Source organism: Bubalus bubalis, chromosome 18 (genome assembly GCF_019923935.1).
Source record: "Bubalus bubalis isolate 160015118507 breed Murrah chromosome 18, NDDB_SH_1, whole genome shotgun sequence".
NCBI classification, from domain to species: Eukaryota; Metazoa; Chordata; class Mammalia; order Artiodactyla; family Bovidae; genus Bubalus; species Bubalus bubalis.
The window spans coordinates 32912861-32927669 of record NC_059174.1 but is presented as its reverse complement, the minus strand read 5'-3'; positions in this window follow the sequence as shown (position 1 = coordinate 32927669).

The window sequence follows — 14809 nt, the reverse complement described above, 5'->3', positions numbered from 1 at the left end:
TTAAAAAATTAAAAATGCTTTATTTAGATACAATTTACTTATCATATAGCTCACCCATTTAAAATACACAACTCAAGAGTTTTAGTATGAAATTGTGTAACCATCACCACAGTCTGAATTTCAAAACCCATGTATCCCTCTAAAAAGGAAACCCCCTACCTCTTTAGCAGTCTTTATTACCTCCCAGTTTTAGGATAACCATTGACCCATTTCCTGTCTCTATGGATTCACCTATTCTGGACACCACAGTCTGAATTTCAAAACCCATGTATCCCTCTAAAAAGGAAACCCCCTACCTCTTTAGCAGTCTTTATTACCTCCCAGTTTTAGGATAACCATTGACCCATTTCCTGTCTCTATGGATTCACCTATTCTGGACATTTCACATAAATGAAATCATTTAATACATTTTTTTTCCCCTGACCTTACACTTAGGATATGTTTTCAAGGTTTATCCAGACTATAGCATGTATCAAAATTTCATCCCTTTTCATTGCTTTTTATCACAAGAGTATATCACCTTTTATTCATCCATTCATTTTCTGTTGAACACTTGGTTGTTTCCACTTTTTGGCTTTGTGAATAATGCTGCTATGAACATTCATATACAGATTTTTGTCTGGATATATGTACTTATGTATCTACCTAATTCATTTCGATATTTGGCAAAACCAATACAATATTGTAAAGTTTAAAAATAAAATAAAATTTTAAAAAATAAATAAAAAATAGTGGAATTGTTGGGTCATATGACAATTCTATGTTTAACTGTTTAAGGGAATGTCAAACTATTTTCTAAAGTGACTGCATCACTTCACATTCCCACTGGCACTGTATAAGAGTTCCCATTTCTTCATATCTTTGCCAACACTTGCTAATTGCTGTTCTATTATAACCATCCTACTGGGTATGAAGTGGTATCTTATTGTGGTTTTGATTTGTATTCCCTAATTACTAACGACATGAACATTTTTCATGTGATTATTGAGATTTGTGTATCTTCTTTGGAGAAATACACATTCAGACAATTTGGCCACTTTTTAAAATTGGATTTTTTATTATTGAGTTATTAATTTCATTTTCAGATATTTCATTCATAGTGTACAGAAATACAATTAATTTTTAGCATATTGCTCTTGTATCCTGGAACTTTGTTAAATTAATTTGCTACTTCTAATGGGTTTTAATATTAAGTAAATTCCTCAAGGTTTTCTATGTATAAGATCCTGTTACCTTCAAATATACTTTGACTTTTCCTGTCTAATCTGAATGCTTTTGATTTCTTTTTCTTACCCTCATGCCCCACATAGAATCTCTGGTATGATGTTGAACAGAAACAATGAAAGCAGTCATCCTTGTCTTCTTTCTCATTTTAGGGGACAAAGTATCCTGTTTTTCTCCACTAAGTTTTAGTAGCTGTGGGTTTTTCATAGATATCCTTTATCAGATTCAGGAAATTATTTTCTATTCCTAGTTTATTGACTTTTTAAAAAAAAATCATGAGGGAGTGTTGATTTTTTCAAATCCTTTTCCTACATCTATTGAGATGATCATATTGATTTTATCCTTTATTCTATTAATATAATGTATTGTGTTAACTCAATTTTGGATGTTAAATTTGCCTTTTTTGTATAAATCCCACTTGGCTTTGGTGTGCAATTCTTTATAATGTTTCTAAGTTTGGTGTGCTAGTATTTTGTTGAGAATTTTTGTGCCTGTATTCACAAGAAATGTTAGTCAGTAATTCTCTCATGATGTTTTTGTCTGATTTTGGTATCAGCCTATTACTGGCCTCATAACCATATGGTATCACTTACATGTGGAATCTAAAATATTTATGACACAAATGAACTTATCCTTGAAACAGAAATAGAGAACAGACTTGTGGTTGCCAGTGGGAAGAGCTGGTGGGGAAGGAAAGGATTGAGAGTTTGAGATTAGCAGATACAAACCATTATATATAGGATGGCTAAACAACAAAGTCCTGCTATATAGCACACAGAACTATATTCAATATCCTGGGATGAACCATAATGAAAAAGAATGTGAAAACACACACACATATGTAACTGAATCACTTAGCTATACAGCAGAAATTAACACAACACTGTAAGTAAATTATACTTCAATAAAATCTTTAAAAGACCCAGAATTGCCAGAGTAATCCTGAGGAAAAATAACAAAACAGGAGGTATAACCTCTCAGACTTCATACAATACTACAAAGCTACAATAATCAAAACAGCGTGGTACTGGCAGAAAATGGATATATATGGAACAGAATAGAAAGCCAGAAATAAACCCACACACCTATGGTCAATTAATCTTGAACACAGGAGGTAAGGATATACAATGGAAAAAGACAATCTCTTTGGCAAGTGGTGCTGGAAAAGTTGGACAGCCACATGCAAATGAATGAAGCTAGAACACACCCTCACCCCATATACAAAAATAAACCCAAAATAGCTTAAAGACAAGACTGGTCACCATAAAACTCCTAGAAGAGAACATTTTCTGACATAAACCAATGTTTTCTTAGGTCAGTTTCCCAAGGCAACAGAAATAAAAGCAAATATAAACAAATAGAACCTAATTAAACTTACAAGCTTTTACACAGCAAAAGAAACCATAAAAAAAAGAAAAGACAACCTACACTATGGAAGGAAATATTTGCAAATGATGCAACTGACAGGGCTTAATTTCCAAAATATACAAATGGCTCATACAACAACAACAAACAACTACAATCAAAAAATGGGCTGATGATCTAAGTAGACATTTATCCAAAGACATACAGGTGGCTAACAAGCACATGAAAAGATGCTCAATATCACTATTAGAGAACTGCAGGTCAAACCTACAGTGAGGTGCCACGTCACACCGATCAGAAGGGCCATCATTAAAAATTTTTCAAATAACAAATGCTGGAGAAGTTGTGGAGAAAAGGGAGCCCTCCTACACTAGGGTTGGAATGTGGTACATCCACTATTGGCCCAGCCACCCTGGAAAACAGTACAGAGGTTCCTCAAAAACCTAGAAATAGTGTTTCCATATGATTGAGCAATCCCACTCCTGAGCACATATCTAGACAAAACTATAATTCAAAAAGACACATGCATCCCTATGTTCATAGCAGCACTATTCACAATAGCCAAGACATGGAAACAACCTAAATGTCTATTGACAGGTTGAGTGTATAAAGAAAATATGGTCTCTCTCTCTCTATATGTGTGTGTGTGTGTGTGTGTGTGTGTGTGTTTGTGTGTGTGTGTGTATATATATATGGAACATAACTCAACATAATAAAAGCCATATACTATATGACAAACCAACAGCAAACATTATCCTCAATGGTGAAAACTGAAAGCATTTCCTCTAAAATCAGGAACAAGACAAGGTGTCCACTCTCACCACTGCTATTCATATAGTTTTGGAAGTCCTAGCCACAGCAATCAGAGAAGAAAAAGAAATAAAAGGAATCCAGATTGGAAAAGAAGTAAAACTCACTGTTTGCAGATGACATGATCATCTACATAGAAAACCCCAAAGATACCACCAGAAAATTACTAGAGCTAATCAATGAATATAGTAAAGTTTTGGAATATAAAATTGATACACAGAAATCTCTTGCATTCCAATACATAACAATGAAAAAAACAGAAAGAGAAATTAAGGAAACAGTCCCATTTACCATTGCAATGAAAAGAATAAAATATTTAGGAATAAATTTACCTAAAGAACAAAAGACCTATATATAGAAAACTATAAAAAACTGATGGAAGAAATCAAAGATGACACAAATAAATGGGGAAAAATACCATGCCCGTGGATTGGAAGACTCAATATAGTGAAAATGAGTATATTACCCAAAGCTATCTATAGATTCAACACAATCCCTGTAAAGCTACCAATGGTATTTTTCACAGAACTAGAACAAATAATTTCACAATTTGTATGGAAACACAAAAAAACTCAAATAGCCAAAGCAGTCTTGAGAAAGAAGAATGCAACTGGAGGGATCAACCTTCCTGACTTCAGATTATACTATTAAATTACAGTCCTCAAGATAGTATAGTACTGGTACAAAGACATAAATACAGATCAATGTAACAAAATAGAAAGCCCAGAGATAAATCTATGCACCTGTGGACTTCTCATTTTTTACAAAAGAGGCAAAACTGTACAATGGAGAAAAGACAATGTCTTTAATAAGTGGTGCTGGGAAAACTGGTCAACCATGTATAAAAGAATGAAACTAGAACACTTTCTAACACTATACAAAAAAACAAACTCAAAATGGATTAAAGATATAAGACCAGAAACTATAAAACTCTTAGAGGAAAACATAGGCAGAACACTCTGTTGCATAAATCACAGCAAGATCCACCATAACCCACCTCCCAGAGTAATGGAAATAAAAACAAATGGGACCTAATTAAAATTAAAAGCTTTTGCATAATGAAGGAAACTATAAGGAAGGTGAAAAGGCAGCCTTCAGAATGGGAGAAAATAATAGCAAACAAAAAACTGACAAAGAATTCATCTCCACAATATACAAGGAGCCCATGCAACTCAATACCAGAAAAACAAACAATGCAATCAAAAAGTGGGCCAAGAACAAAACAGACATTTCTCCAAAGAAGACATACAGATGGCTAATAAACACATGAAAAGATGCTCAACATCACTCATTGTTAGAGAAATGCAAATCTAAACCATAACGAGGTATCATCTCACACCAGTCAGAATGGCTGACATCAAAAAGACTCAGTTCAGTTCAGTTGCTCAGTCATGTCTGACTGTTTGCGACCCCATGGACTGCAGCACACCAGGCCTCCCTGTCTGTCACCAACTCCTGGAGTTTATTCAAACTCATGTCCATTGAATCAGTGATGCCATACAACAATCTCATCCTCTGTTGTCCCCTTCTCCTCCCGCCTTCAATCTTTGAAAGCATCAGGGTCTTTTCCAATAAGTCAGTTCTTTGTATCAGATGGCCAAAGTTTTGGAGTTTCAGCTTCAACATCAGTCCTTCCAATGAATATTCAGGACTGATTTCCTTTAGGATGGACTGGTTGGAACTCCTTGCAGTCCAAGAGACTCTCAAGAGTCTTCTCCAACATCACAGTTCAAAAGTATTAATTCTTCGGTGCTCATCTTTCTTTATAGTCCAACTCTCACATCCATACATGACTACTGGAAAAGCCATAGCCTTGACTAGACAGACCTTTGCTGGCCAAGTACTGTCTCTGCTTTATAATATGCTGTCTAGGTTGGTCATAACTTTTGTTCCAAGGAGTAAGCATTTAATTTCATGGCTGCAGTCACCATCTGCAGTGATTTTGGAGCCCCAAAGAATAAAGTCTGTCACTGTTTCTACTGTTTCCCCAACTATTTGCCATGAAGTGATAGGACCAGATGCCATGAGGTTAGTTTTCTGAATGTTGAGCTTTAATCCAACTTTTTCACTCTCCTCTTTCACTTTCATCAAGAGGCTCTTTAGTTCTTCTTCACTTTCAGCTGTAAGGGTGGTGTCATCTGCATATCTGAGGTTATTGATATTTCTCCCAGCCGTCTTGATTCCAGCTTGTTCTTCCCTCAGCCCAGCATTTCTCATGATGTACTCTGCATATAAGTTATATAAGCTGCTGCTGCTAAGTCACTTCAGTCATGTCCGGCTCTGTGAGACCCCATAGATGGCAGCCCACCAGGCTCCCCAATCCCTGGGATTCTCCAGGCAAGAACACTGGAGTGGGTTGCCATTTCCTTCTCCAATGCATGACAGTGAAAAGTGAAAGTGAAGTCGCTCAGTCGTGTCCGAACTTTAGCGACCCCATTGCAGCCTACCAGGCTCCTCTGTCCATGGGATTTTCCAGGCAAGCGAACTGGAGTGGGGTGCCATTGCCTTCTCCAGTTATATAAGCACAGTGACAATATACAGCCTTGACTTACTCCTTTCCATATTTGGAACTAGTCTGTGGTTCTACGTCCAGTTCTAACTGTTGCTTCCTGACCTGCATACAGATTTCTCAAGAGGCAGGTCAGGTGGTCTGGTATTTTTATCTCTCTCAGAATTTTCCACAGTTTATTGTGATCCACAGTCAAAGGCTTTGGCATAGTCAATAAAGCAGAAAAAAAATGTTTTTCTGGAACTCTCTTGCTTTTTTGATGATCCAACAGATGTTGGCAATTTGATCTCTGGTTCCTCTGCCTTTTCTAAAACCAGCTTGAATATCTGGAAGTTCACAGTTCACGTACTGTTGAAGCCTGGCTTGGAGAATTTTGAGCATTACTTTGCTAGCGTGTGAGATGAGTGTAATTGTGTGGTAGTTTGAGCATTCTTTGGCATTGCCCTTCTTTGGGATTGGAATGAAAACTGACCTTTTCCAGTCCTGTGGCCGCTGCTGAGTTTTCCAAATTTCCTGGCATATTGAGTGCAGCACTTTCACAGCATCATCTTTCAGGATTTGGAATAGCTCAACTGGAATTCCTTCACCTCCACTAGCTTTGTTCGTAGTGATGCTTTCTAAGGCCCACTTGACTTCACATTCCAGGATGTCTGGCTCTAGGTCAGTGATCACCATAGTGATTATCTAGGTCATGAAGATCTTTTTTTGTACAGTTCTTCTGTGTATTCTTGCCACCTCTTCTTAATATCTTCTGCTTCTGTTAGGTCCATACCATTTCTGTCCTTTATCGAGCCCATCTTTGCATGAAAGTTTCCCTTGGTATCTCTAATTTTCTTGAAGAGATCTCTAGTCTTTCCCAGTCTATTGTTTTCTTTTATTTCTTTGTACTGATCGCTGAGGAAGGCTTTCTTATCTCTCCTTGCTATTCTTTGGAACTCTGCATTCAGATGCTTATATCTTTCCTTTTATCATTTGCTTTTTGCTTCTCTTCTTCTCACAGCTATTTGAAAGATCTCCTCAGACAGCCATTTTGCTTTTGCAAACTCTCTCACACTGTTGGTGGGAATGCAAACTGGTACAGCCACTATGCAGAACAGTGTGGAGATTCCTTAAAACACTGGAAATAGAACTGCCATATGTCTCAACAATCCTACTGCTGGGCATACACAGTGAGGAAATCAGGATTGAAAGAGACATATGTACCTCAATGTTCATTGCAGCAGTGTTTACAATAGCTGGGACATGGAAGCAACCTAGATGTTCATCAGAAGATGAACGTATAAGGAAGTTGTGCTACATATACAAAATGGAATATTACTCAGCTATAAAAGAGAACACATTTGAGTCAGTTCTAATGTGGTGGATGAAACTGGAGCCTATTATACTGGAGTGAAGTTAGAAACAGAAACACCAATACAGTATATTAACATATACATATGGAATTTAGAAAGATGGTAACAATGATCCTACATGCAAGGCAGCAAAAGAAACACAGATAGATGTAAAGAACAGACTTTTGCACTATGTGGGAGAAGACAAGGGTGGGATGATTTGAGAGAATAGCATTGAAACATGTATATTGCCATTTGTAAAATAGATGACCAGTGAGACTGAATTAATTTCACCCATCCATTCTTCCTCAACCTGTTCCTTTCTAGGCATCCCTCTTGATTCACTTTCCCAACACTCAGTGCCCTTGAGAAGTCTCAGTATGTCTTCCTCAACTTTACGGCATCTCATCTTAACTAGCTTCTGTTTAATTGAAAAATCAGTATTCCTGGTTTCCATTTGCATTATTGCTCTGAGTGTTGCACAAAGTACTTAGAGTGTTATCAACAATGTTTGCTGCTGCTGCTGCTAAGTCGCTTCAGTCGTGTCCGACTCTGTGCGACCCCATAGACGGCAGCCCACCAGGCTCCCCTGTCCCTGGGATTCTCCAAGCAAGAAAACTGGAGTGGGTTGCCATTTCCTTCTCCATGCGTGAAAGTGAAAAGTGAAAGTGAAGTCGCTCAATCGTGTCCGACTCTTAGTGACCCCATGGACTGCAGCCTACCAGACTCCTCCATCCATGGGATTTTCCAGGCGAGAGTACTGGAGTGGGGTGCCATTGCCTTCTCCAATCAACAGTGTTTACCCAAGTTTGAATATCACCCCAGAGGGATGGATTCTGGGTTATGGGGCCATTCATCCTTTGTTTCCTTTCCCAGTCTTGAGGAGTTTTGGATTTGTGGTTCGCTAGTCTGGCTTTACTTTTTGCTGCCCTGTTATATGTTGAAAGGACTGAAAAGTTCTGACCACATAGAAAGTCTCAAGCTCATAGAATCACACACACACATACACACACACATATTATTGACTTAAAAATAGCAAAATCAGAAATTCTTTTATGTTTAGAATCTCATGCAGAGTGTTATTTAGGATCTGTTAATATATTAGTGGTTTTAAAAAATAATAGAACTTAAAGGAAAAACATTTGAGCTTGAGGATAACACACTATCCACTTGATTATAGGGGACCCGGTTTTTTCATGGTGACATTCTCAGCCCTGATAGCTTTTTTCTCCTCATGATTTAGTAGCTATCTTAGTTCCTGGAAATGGATTTTCAATTGTGGTGACCTCTAACGGCGATCACATGACATGTGAGTTGGGGGGAGCTACAAATGTCTCCCGTGGAGGTGGTGATGCCAACAAAGTGTGAAAGAGAATCTACCCTCTCTGTAAGTCAAAGCTAAGGATTCACTTGAAAAGATCCACCAAGTATTAAGAGCTTTAAACTTAATTTTATTTTAACATCAATAGAAATAGGAGCTTTTCTACTTAGCTTGGGGAAAAATGTCTGATAAGCTTTTCTGGGGACCTAAAAGAAATGTCTCTTATTGCCAACACAAGCAAAATATGTAAAGGGATATTTTTCTACCTTGAGGAAGAAATGTTTCCTAGACAATCAGGGTTTCTTCTTGCTACAACTCTATGATTTTTTGTAGAATGGAGTCTTTACTGTGACATATTGAGTCAGAATTTGGGGAAATAATTTTTTCCTCCTGGCTTATGATGGTTATGAGGTGCACCCTCTTTAAACTTTCAGAGATGTCAGAAACAAAACACAACAAAATGTTCTCTACAGGCCCCATTGGTCTCTACAAGCCCCACTGCCTGATTTGGGAGAAAGATGATTTAATTCAGAGCCAGCCACTTTCAAGATTGGTGGAACAAGATCTTATTGTATAATGTGTTCCAAAGGGAAGTTCCTTTGGGGGCAATGCTGGAAGCAGGATGCCTTGAGAGCCCAGACACTGTGCTGAACTCACATGGATGCTCCAGCAGATGGGCTATTCCTTTTAAGTCTCCTCCTCCAGGCTACTCTGTATGCCTCTGACTTATCCCCAACCCCCCACCCCCTCAAAAAAAAAGCTATGAATGATTTATTTGTCTTTGCTTTTGAAGTGAAATCCTATTGTATTTAATGTACACCCATTGAATAAAAGCCAATTAAGAGCCAAAAAAAAAAAAAAAAATAGATGACCAGTGAAAATTTGAAGCATGAAGCAGGGCACTCAAAACTGGTACTCTGGGAGAACCCAGAGAGATGGGGTGGGGAGGGCAGAGGGGTTCAGCATAGGGGGACACAAGAGCACCTGTGGCCGATTCATCTCCATGCATGGCAAAAATCACAATACTGTCAAGTCATTATCCTCCAATTACAATAAATGAATTAAAAACGTAAAACAAAAAGCCTCTTGATGAAAGTGAAAGAGGAGAGTGAAAAAGTTGGATTAGAGCTCAACATTCAGAAAACTAACATCATGGCATCTGGTCCCATCACTTCATGGGAAATAGATGGGGAAACAGGGGAAAGAGTGTCAGACTTTTTTTGGGGGGGGGGGCTCCAAAATCACTGCAGATGGTGATTGTAGCCATGAAATTAAAAGACACTTACTCCTTGGAAGGAAAGTTATGACCAACCTAGACAGTATATTGAAAAGCAGAGATATTACTTTGCCAACAAAGGTCCATCTAGTCAAGGCTGTGGTTTTTCCTCTGGTCATGTATGGATGTGAGAGTTGGACTGTGAAGAAAGCTGAGCGCCAAAGAATTGATGCTTTTGAACTGTGGTGTTGGAGAAGACTCTTGAGAGTCCCTTGGACTGCAAGGAGATCCAACCAGTCCATCCTAAAGGAGATCAGTCCTGGGTGTTCATTGGAAGGACTGATGCTGAAGCTGAAACTCCAATACTTTGGCCACCTCATGCGAAGAGTTGACTCATTGGAAAAGACCCTGCTGCTGGGAGGGATTAGGGGCAGGAGGAGAACGGGACGACAGAGGATGAGAGGGCTGGATGGCATCACCGACTCTATGCACATGAGTTTGGGTGAACTCCGGGAGTTGGTGATGGACAGGGAGGCCTGGCGTGCTGCGATTCATGGGGTAGCAAAGAGTCGGACATGACTGAGCGACTGAACTGAACTGAACCGGAAAACAAAAAGAATAAAATAGTACTCAGCCATAAAAAAGAATGAAATAATACCATTTCAGCAACATGAACAGACCTAGGGATTATTATACAAAGTGAAGTAAGTCAGAACGACAAATGCCATGTGATATCACTTATATGTGGAATCTAAAATATGACAGATGAATTTATCTATGAAACAGAAACAGACTCACAGACAGAGAACCGACTTGTGGTTGCTGAGGCAGGGGGGATAGACTGGGAGTTTGGGATTAGCAGATACAAACTGTTATATATGGAATGTATAAACAACGAGGTCCCACTATATAGCACAGGGAGCTACATTCAATATCCTGTGATAAACCATAATGGAAAAGAAATACAAAGAATGTATATGTGTGTGTGTGTGTGTATAAATATATATAAAATACATGTACATACCTAATGTGTGTATGTGTATATGTATATACACACATATATACACACATACATACCTGAATCACCTTGCTGTACAGCAGAAATTAACATTGTAAGTCAACTATAGTTCAGCAACTTAAAAAACATTACCAATTATATGCATGCATGCATGCTGAGTCGCTTCAGTCATGTCCAGCTCTTTGCGACCCTATGGACTGTAGCACACCAGGCTCTTCTGTCCATGGGATTCTCCAAGCAAGAATACTGGAGTGGGTTCCCATTTCCTACTCCAGGGGATCTTCTCTATCCAGCAATTGAACTCACATCTCTTGTGTCTGCTGCATTGGCAGGCAGGTTCTTGACCACTAGGGCCACCTAGGAAGCCCCTTACCAGTCACAGGTGCAAATTATTATTTGACTGTTGGCTTAATTTTCAGGTATCTAAATCTGAGTGTGGACATATTTAAATGTTTGCAATCCACTTTGATTTGCTTTTGTGTGTGTTTATTCATAATCTTGTCTATTTTTCCTACGAAGTTTCTTTTCTTTGTCAATATATTAAGGTTACTTTAAATATTATAAGACCCATGTTGTATGCAATGCAAAGAGATTTGGGGAATATTATTTTCATATTAAATTTGTGTATACTATACTGTGTTATAAAATTTCCTTTCAATTCTGACTTGAACTAATGTCCCCCCTATTTTCTGTAAAAAAATTTTAGGTTCCCAGATCTGATCAACAATGTCCCCATGCCCTGTATATCCTATGCATGTTTCTTGAGTTTTATGTAGTATTTTATTTTTATATTTAAGACTTTAATGTATATAAAATATTCATGTATATGGTCTTAGACATTTTTTTTAGATGGATAGCGAGTTGTACCAATACCATTATGAAATAATCCACTCTTTTCCTGTGGATTAAAATGTATCTTTGCCACTTTTGCTGCTTCTCACAGTTATTAGTCTTTGGTATATAACAAGTTTAACTTGTTAACATTTAATACTTGTACTGACATATTCATAAGTGAACAGTCAGGATTTTTATACTATCTTCATCAGATTTTGGTGTTTTGCTAGCTGCCTGTTAAATTGGTTAGTTTTCTGTTTTTGTTTTTGTTTTTTTCTATATCTGAACATACATAACATTTGATTGTTTATTAGAAATGATGGATGAAAGTCAACTTTGAATTTGTCTTGTTGCCTTTTTAGTGATAAATTTTAAATTATGTTTCCAGCGTTATCTAGGGTAATATTGTATTCTATTTTTTCCCTTCTTGAATCAATCGTGCTAATACATATATTTTTTAGGAAATTATATATTTCTAATTCTATAATTCTATATATATTCTAAGTTTTTCAATTGATTCTATAAGTTGTAGCTATGATTTTCCCTTAATTATTTTAATTTCCTTTCTGTTTGCAGTCATGTCTTCTTTCTCATAATGTTGCATGTTTCTCTCTTCCTCTCCCTCTCTGAGTGTGTGTGTCTCTTTCTCTCTAACAAAACCCATAATTGGTCTATTTTATGCCTGGAAAATCCCATGGACAGAGGAGCCTGGTAGGCTGCAGTCCATGGGGTTGCTAAGAGTCAGACACAACTGAGCAACTTCACTTTCACTTCTCACTTTCATGCATTGGGGAAGGAAATGGCAACCCACTCCAGTGTTCTTGCCTGGAGAATCCCAGGGACAGGGGAGCCTGGTGGGCTGCCGTCTATGGGGTCTCACAGAGTTGGACACGAATGAAGCGACTTAGCAGCAGCAGCAGCAGCGGCATTGGTCTTTCCAAGGAAACATTTTTGGGGTTTCATTGCTTTCTTAAAAACTTGATTAATTATATACTTCATTAAATCCTTCCTATCTTTTGTTTCTTTTTTCTGATTAAGGTAAGTATTAAATTTCTTATCTTAGCCTTATTTTTAAATTCTAAAATGAATGCATTTATCAATTTAATTTGTAGCTGTACATTTTCCCCTGAGAATAGTATTTTTTTGTTTGTTTTTAAATTCTATAGGTTTTGGTATGTGAGTATTTATGTCTTCATTGCTTTCTAGGTTTGTAATTAAATTATTTAGGGGTATTGTTTTTAGTTTTCAAGTAATTTTGATTTTGCTTATTTTGAGTAACTATTTCTGAAAGAGATGGGACTACCAGATGACCTGACTTGCCTGTTGAGAAATCTGTATGCAGGTTAGGAAGCAACAGTTAGAACTGGACATGGAACAACAGCCTGGTTCCAAATAGGAAAAGGAGTACATCAAGGCTGTATATTGTCACCCTGCTTATTTAACTTATATGCAGAGTACATCATGAGAAACGCTGGAGTGGAAGAAGCACAAGCTGGAATCAAGATTGCTGGGAGAAATATCAATAACCTCAGATATGCAGATGACTCCACCCTTATGGCAGAAAGTGAAGAGGAACTCAAAAGCCTCTTGATGAAAGTGAAAGTGGAGAGTGAAAAAAGTTGGCTTAAATCTCAACATTCAGAAAACGAAGATCATGGCATCCGGTCCCATCACTTCATGGGAAATAGATGGGGAAACAGTGGAAACAGTGTCAGACTTTATTTTTTGGGGCTCCAAAATCACTGCAGATGGTGACTGCAGCCATGAAATTAAAAGACACTTACTCCTTGGAAGGAAAGTTATGACCAACCTAGATAGCATATTAAAAAGCAGAGACATTACTTTGCCAACAAAGGTCCATTCAGTCCAGGCTATGGTTTTTCCAGTAGTCATGTATGGATGTGAGAGTTGGACTATAAAGAAAGCTGAGCATTGAAGAATTGATGCTTTTGAACTGTGGTTTTGGAGAAGACTCTTGAGAGTCCTTTGGACTGCAAGGAGATCCAACCAGTCCATCCTAAAGGAGATCAGTCCTGGGTGTTCTTTGGAAGGACTGATGTTGAAGTTGAAACTCCTAAACTCTGAAACTTCAACTTTGCTGAAGTGATGACTCATTTGAAAAGACCCTGATGCTGGGAAAGATTGAGGGCAGGAGGAGAAAGGGACGAGAGAGGATGAGATGGTTGGATGGCATCACCGACTCAACGGACATGGGTTTGGGTAGACTACGGTAGTTGGTGATGGACAGAGAGGTCTGGTGTGCTGCGGTTCATGGGGTCGCAAAGAGTTGGACACAAGTGAGCAACTGAACTATGTCTGGATTTCTGATTTTGTTGGATTTTGATTAAGGAATGTGAATTTTATAATCTCTCTTTAATTTTATTAATTTCTTTTGTGACCAAGTATATAATTTCATATATTCCTGGTGGCAATAAGTTGGCATAGTGATTTGGGAGAACAATTTGTCAATGTCTAATATTGCTATGGATGTGTGTATTCTGTGACACAGCCATTCCACTTATATTAATAGATCTGTATGAAACTCATACATATGCACAATGTCTCCTGTATATGTATATGGGTGTGTTTACAAGTTTGCACAAACATATTGGGAAGATAATGTGCATATATATGTATATATATACATGTATATGTATACATATATAAAATTTTATTTTAAAAAAAACTGGAATATTTGCAAATGAAGTGACCAATGAGGGATTAATCTCAAAATATCAAACAGGTTGTGCAGTGGTATATCAGAAAAACAATCAGTCCAAAAATTGGCAGAATATCTATATAGACCATTTCTCCAAAGAAGACATATAGATGGCCAAAAAGCCACATGAAAAGATGCTCAGTATCACTAATTATCAGAGAAATGAAAACAAGACTACAATGGATTAAATTATATATACATCTGTGTGTATACACATATATGTATATATATGCATGCATGTATAACAATCACTTTGTTATAAACTAACAGAATATTGTAAATCAACTATATTCTGATAAAATCTTAAAAGCACTGGAATTACCCTAATTATTGTACAGATAAGTGGCCTCACACTGGTCAGAATGGCCATAATCAAAAGTCTACAAACAATAAATGCATGAGAAAGAGTGGAGAAAAGTGAACCCTTTATATTTTTGGTGGAAATGTAAATTGGTAAAACCA